Genomic DNA, 7833 nt, shown 5'->3' with positions numbered 1-7833 from the left:
CCAATTATAGTTATGGGCTTAGACACCTAATCCAACACTTACATGGCTTAATGTCATGTGCCATAGATCCACATTCTGATTCGTCTTCGTCTTTTCAACATAAGTTGATTCTGCAGAGAGAACATAAATATAATCATTTCTTCGTCCCTGTAGAACAGCCGTAGATGGCCGGAGTTTCAAACTCCTTGTAGATCTTCACATCATTAGGTCCAAATACAACATAATGACCTGCAGATGTCAGCTGTGATACTGAGAGTAGATTCTTTTTCACACCTGGGACATGATACACATTTTTAAGAGTTAAGACTTGCTTATTTCTGCTTGGTGAGAAGCTTACATCACCAATACTTTCAATGGCCAGCCTGGAGTTGTCTGCAATTACCACCACTCGACTACCCCCATACTCAGTTGAATTGTGTAATCGTTCTTTTTCTCTTGTCATATAATTGGAACAGCCAGAGTCAACTATCCAATCATCCAACTTATTACCTTTGTTTTCAGCAGTTGCAGTGAGAGCCATGACATCCGCATCTTTTGTGAAACAAGCCTCAGCATCCTAGGGTTCTTCTTCTTGTATGGTTGATGTGTTGCCTTCTTCTTTGGATTCACTAGGGCAATTACGTGCCATGTGACCACGAATTCCACAATTATAACACTTAAATGGAAACCGTTTCCCTGAACTATGGTTTTTCTTTTCACCTGAAGAATCTCCTTTCTCGAGTTCACGTTGTTTCTTGTTGTCATGCTTCTTAAACCTCTCATTCTGGCGCTTATTGACATGGTTGCTTTGAGGCTTATACTTGCTCTTGCCTTTTCCTACATACAAAGCTTCATCTTCAGCCTTCACAGAGACACGACCCATCTGTTTTGCTAATTCTTCTTGACTTGTGAGAAGATTCTCAAATGCTACAAGAGATGGTTGAGTAGGCCAACCTTGTATTGCTGCAACAAAGCTTCTAAACTCCGGTTTCAACCCATGAATAATAATTCTCTTCATTCTCGGTTCCTCAATTCGTGCTTGAGGATCTAGTTTAGAGATTTCCCGACGTACAGATTTTACTTTGTGAAAATACTGTGGAATCGTCATATCCTATTGTACCAAAGACATGAGTTCATTTTCAAGGAGTTGAAGTTTTGTTTCATTCTTCCTTGAGAACAAAACAAGAAGTGTATCCCATGCTTCCTTTGGAGTCTTCACATCTCGTAAATGTTCTAACACATCTTCCTCCACTGTTGTCTTCAGGATGAACATAGCCTTGCCCTCCTTTATTTTCCATTTCCGTAAAACCCCATTATTGTCTTCAGCAGCAGGTTGTTCTGTCTCAACACCGTTTACAACTTCCCACAGATCCTGTGCCTACATATACGAAGTGATACATGTGGACCATATATTGTAATTCTGGTTGTTGAGTTTCTTAACACCACCTACAACTTGAAACTCAGCCATGGGAGAGGCTTTGATACCAGATTGTTGACTGGAATAAAAAAAATCACAAGCTGTACACAACAACTTTAGTGAGCAAAGAACAGAGGAAGAGAGATTGACTCAAAGGTTTCCTGCATTCATTCAACCGAAAAACAAAAGCAAAGGAATGTTGCCACATATGGCTTACGATTACACAGAAAACAACTGAAAAAAGGAAAAATTGTCCACTAAGACACTACCACTACTATATGACTGAGTTAAACTTTAAATTAACAAGGCTATAAAATAAACATGCAGAAACCAAACATAACTAAAGGGAATCACGTGTCAAGCATGATACCGGTGAGGTGTTGCATCTTCAATAAATTATTAACCCGATGGCACTATTGTTAAAGTTTTGTCTAAAAATAACGTAGTAACAACCCTAACATTAGAAATATCAAGGACCAAAAATATAAATTAATCTCTTTTCCCCATATAGCCTCTCATCGGACCTATTCTCTTCTACCGTTCTTGAAATCATTTTTTCCGGCGACATGTCCTCTTCCGGCTGCCTCACCTCCTCCTCTGTACCACAACGCCACCACCATCCCCACCCCCACCGCCTCTTTTTCCCCTTACCCGAATACAACTCACGAAAACACACCTCAAAACCATCCGAACATATCTTTTCTACTTCCTATCTTAAAGCTCCAAATCTTTGAGGTTTGAACATCCACAAAAAGAAATTATCATTTTTGAACCGAAAATAATCAAGATTTGAACCCATCTGAAAGCTCAAAATCCAAAAAATGTGTTATCGTTTTGTTTTTGCTTAAATAACTTTTTTCTTCTTGATGAACAGATGATGAGAGGTATGCCGTATGCCATTCGAAGTTGCAGATTTTCAACCTTTGACATAATCTAATAACAAGTTTAACGACGGTAGTTTTGGTAGCAACAACAGTAATAAACCCATCTTTGTTCTCGACACAAGGCGGAGTCTAAGCCCTTCCACCTCAACCTTATCCTCCTCCTTCGGCAGCGGTGGTAATGGCTGCACAACCACCGCCGTTCATCACTAGGTTTCGGTCCAAATTTTCGAATAAACTTATAGCCGATAACACAGCTCCGATTTCGATCCAAATCTTTAATCACTTTCCTGGAATCATCTCTGCTGCCACCGCCATGAACCCGAATTCCCATCGATTTCACCGACCGTAGCATTCATGGTGTCCCGGAAATTTAAGTTCTGGAAAAGGGTATTGAAGAACAAGTTCCAGTCTTTTGACACCTTTTGGCCCAAACTTAGCCAACTGTGTGGCCGGATTTGAGGGACGGTGATGAGTGACATGAGATGAAGGGGAAAATAGAGATGAGGAAAGAGATGCCTATGATATTCAAACCGGTGTAGTTGACGAAATATATGATGATTGTAGAAAACAAGACTGCTAGAGTTCGAGGTAAGCCGGAGGAGAAGATCGGGATACTCCATATGAACGGGAAGATCAGGAATTCGAGAATGACGATCCAGTCTCCTACACCACCTCCACGAAATCGCAACCCAGAATCGGAGGGGTAGGAATTTGGGCGGCGTTGTGTTACAGTGGTGGTCCGATGATAGACTAAAAACGGAAGAAGAAATTAATTTACAGTTTTAGTCCCTCATATTTATATATTCTAATATTTCTAGTCTTTGTGTGTTAAATAACGATTTTGTCCTCACATGTGTGGTATATGTTTAGACTTATCCTTGATGACAAAAAAAAAAAAAAAAAAATTAAAGACAAAACTTATTTTCTTTGGAAGAGACTATTTTTTAAGATTTTTCAATTTTAAATAAAATAGCAAAACATATATGAAATGGTGGAACTAACCTATGGTAGGATAGCAATTACTAGCCCTCATTTTCTTCACATTCGTATTTAAAGTTTTGAATTTTTTTTTCCTATGTACACGGTGCCTAATCTAGAATTAAAAGGTGCAACTACTACTTTACTAAGCTTTAATAAAATGAAGTCCAAATTTCTAAAACAAACAACCCACTAAATGAATTAATCTACACAGAATTAAATGATGCAATTACTACTCTATCAAGCTTAATAAAATAAAGTTAAAGTTCTAAATCAAACAGCCCACTAATAAAATAAAGTCAAAAGTTATAAATCAAACTACCTACTAAATGAATTAATCCACATAATATTTAAAGATGCAACTGGTATTCTATTAAGCTTAATAAAATAAAATAAAGTCAAAAGTTATAAATCAAACAACCCACTAAATGAATTAAGTCTAATAAATGAAGTCCAAAGTTCTAAATCAAACAGCCAACTAAATGAATTAATTATCCCACAAAATGAAAAAATGATGAACGGTGGAATAGAAAGACAAACTGTGGAATTAATTAACTCATCACAACTCGACTCAACAAAGGTAAACGAGGGAATTAATTAGCTCACAACATCGACTCAACAAAGGGAAACGAATTAACACTCAACAACGATCCACAAAGGAAAAAAACATATTTTACTTTTTGCTGCCCGCTTTTTCATGAACGATGACTTGATTTGCGGTGTTGAAAAATAAGTATTTATGGATGTTAAAATCGAACGAGTGACGATGGGTTTTCGAAAAATAAATGAAAGATGTCAACTTTAAAAATGTAAGACTTGTGAATTAGCTTGTTATGTGTAATTTTAAAAAATCACTCTACTTTAAATATTGTGTGAATGTATACTAATTTTAGACCAATCAACTCATAAGGGTATTATAGTAATTTAGTTAAATAAATTAATTGTTACCGTAATTAGATCCTATCTTTATGGAAGATAATTTAAATTTCAAAATCAAATCCTTATGTTTATGTATTAAAACCATTTGTTGTGCAAATTACTGTCTGCGATCTTTCCACAACCACTATAATTCAGCCTTCATAAGCAACCACCATCGGCACCATCAATCGTGAATCATCTTTTCTGATCAGTTTCTTTACATCGACTTCGCAGGTATGTATCATTCTTTTTTCTTTATGTTTTCTTATCTTACACGTATATAAGTATCAAAATTGTCAGAGATGTTTTTTTTTCTTCTCCATTTGACCTCTCCGTCTCTTTTGATTATGCTATTCTTATTTAGCAAGGAAAGATTGTCATGGATGTTTTTTTATTATGTTATCCATATTTAGCAAATAGAAATTTACCAAATTATGCTATTTGTATTTAGCAAGCTGAAAATTGTCATGGATGTGTTTTTTTATTATGTTATTCATATTCAACAAATAGAAATTTGCTATGAACGCATTTTTTTGTATTTTTTGAGAATTATGTAGATATGGGCATATTTTGATTATTAGTGCTACTATTATTTTAGTTGATGAGGGTTGCTGGAAATATCGTACTTATATCCACAAAACTATTAAAGTTTCATTTTCAAGATAGATAATATGATTAAGATTTTGTTTTTGACATTGTGATATTGTTCTTAAAAAAGTCAAAATCAGTCTTGTGCTAAATGATTGACTTCTTCTATGACCTACTATTTTATTTTGGCAAATAACTTGTTTTTATGCTAATTTAAAAAGTCAAATTGATGAATAGGTAATAGTTGATATCAATCAAAGAAAGATGGAAATACAATATTTTTATGGTGGCATTTTTATACAAGTAGATGGCGGGAGAGGACAATGATGCGGATAGTAATTGGCATGGATTAGAAAGAGTGGAAACACAAAAAGTTGTAGACATTGTATTATTAAAGAATTCTTCAAGAATGCTTAATTTTTGCAAGAATTATTCGGTTAATATCTTCACTTTAAAATGTAATATGATTCTTAAAGAATTATATTGATAAGTTTTATATTATTTGATATTATTATGTCTTTTTTGTATTCGTTCTTAAGGAATGAAATGTATTTCATATATGTCACCAATTTGATGGTAGTAATTATTGAAGAATGAAAAAACTTATTTATAAAGAATGAAAGAAGCATTTTGTATTTTATTTTTAGAGAATGAAACATGTTTGATAGGATACAGGTATACAAGGAGATTTACCATTCTGGTAGAATCAACTATTTTACGGTAGTAAAATGCTAATTAGTTTTCATTCTTTCCTAATATATATGTTTAACCGTTGTTGAATGCTAATTACTAACCATTCTATCAAAATAACTAATTTTACAAGAATGTTTTACATTAGGCTAAAAGAAATTATTAAAAAAAATTAGATACTATCATTGTTTTTAATAAATTGATAAAAATACCAACATTAATCCATGAAAATGAACCGAAAGAATAAAGGTATTCTTAAAGAATTTTTAATATGTTGTAGTATATCATATTTTTATGAATGCATACATAATAACCAATAGAATCAACAAAAATAATGAAGGTATTCTTGTAGAATTTTCATTGTGCTTAATTGTTACACCATATTCTTAAAGAATGCACAAACAATAAAAAATTTTAAAAACATATACACGTTTATACAAATCATTGTTAACCATACAGTAACTAAGTTAAAATTTACAATATATAATATTCTTTTTTGAAATCTAATTTAAATTTCATCACTTAATATGCTCATTTTCCATTCCATAAATTATTGTTGAAAATTTTTACTAATTTACCCTCACAATTAATTAGGCGTAATTATTTAGTAAATGCTACCCTATATTGATATGATATACCTTATGATCACAATCATTCAATTTTTTAAATCTGATGGACCAAAAATGGTCATAAATTCACATTATATTTATAGTTCATATTTAATCCTAACCTTATATATATATATATATATATATATATATATATATATATATATATATATATATATATATCCTCTATTCTAATAAATAGGTAGATTTTGTACACGTGGCAGTCATAGAGCCTTCCCCCCATCGAATTTTCCCACTATTTTACACAAAGTGAAGTTTCGGTGGTCCGAACGACGGCGAAACGATTATTGATATTCTGGATGATATTCTCATTAATGATGCAGATGATCCTATAGGTTCATTAATTGAGTTTCTATATCCTTTAATTTTGGAGAAGTATAGTAGTACAAATTATTTCCAAGAAAGAGCGATACTTGCTCCAAAGAATGAAGTTGTTCAAGAAATAAACGACAATTTGCTTAAGAAGTTTCCAAGATATGAGGTTGAATATTTAAGTTCAGATAGCATATGTGAGTCCGAATTTGTCCATGATCAGTTTGATGCAAATTTATACTCTCTTGATGTATTAAGTGGTCTCAAAGTATCCAGTCTACCAAATCATAAGTTAGTTTTAAAAATTGGTGTTCCAGTAATGTTACTAAGAAATATTGATCAGAAAAACGGCTTATGTAAGGACACAAGACTACAGGTGATATCATTGGACAAACGTGTTATCGAGGCACGTATAATAACTGGAACTAATATTGGAAACCGAACTTTTATTCCAAGAATGTCTTTAACTCCATCAGAAAAAAATTTCATTCAAATTCACAAGAAGACAGTTTCCTTTGGCGGTATGTTTTGCAATGACTATTAATAAGAGTCAAGGACAATCATTATCGAAGGTTGGTTTGTTTCTCAAAGATCCGGTTTTTTCACATGGACAATTGTATGTTGCGTTGTCTAGAGTTCAAAACGGATAGGGATTGAAATTATTAATTTTAGATAAAGATGGTAGACTAACAAACAAAACTTACAATGTTGTTTATAAGGAAGTTTTTCGCAATCTATAACCAACTTTTTTGTAGCATCTTTTAGTTATTTTTAGCAGAACACATTTCATCCATCGTAATAAGTAAATACTTTATAATTACGTATTGTTTTTTTTATGTTAATTTCATGACAGACATCATTTTTTTGTTTTGAATGAAATCAATTGTGATGTTTTTTTTTTGTCATTACATAAACGTATGTTGCATTATATAAAGTATTTACTTTTATAAAATATGTGGATTTACATTTATAATTAAATACTTAAAGCTTACAAATTTATTCTAAATAGAAAACATATCCTAAGAAAAAACAGACGAAAACAACAAAAATTCTATTAACCTAACGTACAATCGACATGAAAGATAAGGAAAAAAAGTAAAAAATAAAGGTTTTAAAAATCTTCATTTGTAATTAAGTACTTAACAATTTTTGTGTAACTACATACCTATAAATAAAATCCTTATAAAAAATACAATATTAGTCTTCTAATTTAATGATATATTATTTATTACATAATTAAATTTAAAATTTTATTTAACATTAACACCCGTGGGTTCCACAGGTTTTCACCTAGTATATATATATTCACGGACACCTCCTCCTACGGTTCCAAGTGCCTTTCCCTCCCTCTTCGATGTTCCTAGCAATAACCCTTAGATGACGACTCCTTCACCACCCATCATCGGTGCCTTTCTTCACATCCATCACTTGCGATTTA

The 7833-nt window shown here is 32.5% G+C and overlaps 1 long non-coding RNA gene across 1 annotated transcript; it reads left to right on the top strand.

The window, feature by feature from the left end:
- Window positions 1-1673: 1673 nt before the first annotated feature.
- On the top strand, window positions 1674-3130 carry LOC145094314 (uncharacterized). The gene is made up of 2 exons (XR_013703282.1): window positions 1674-2131; window positions 2271-3130. It is a non-coding gene; the product is annotated as an uncharacterized LOC145094314 (long non-coding RNA).
- Window positions 3131-7833: the final 4703 nt, after the last annotated feature.

This window comes from Lactuca serriola, chromosome 1, assembly GCF_051521515.1.
Source record: "Lactuca serriola cultivar US96UC23 chromosome 1, Lser_US96UC23_V15, whole genome shotgun sequence".
Lineage (NCBI taxonomy): Eukaryota > Viridiplantae > Streptophyta > Magnoliopsida > Asterales > Asteraceae > Lactuca > Lactuca serriola.
Note: the sequence above shows the minus strand (reverse complement) of the source record. Positions and strands in the feature narration are given on the sequence as shown.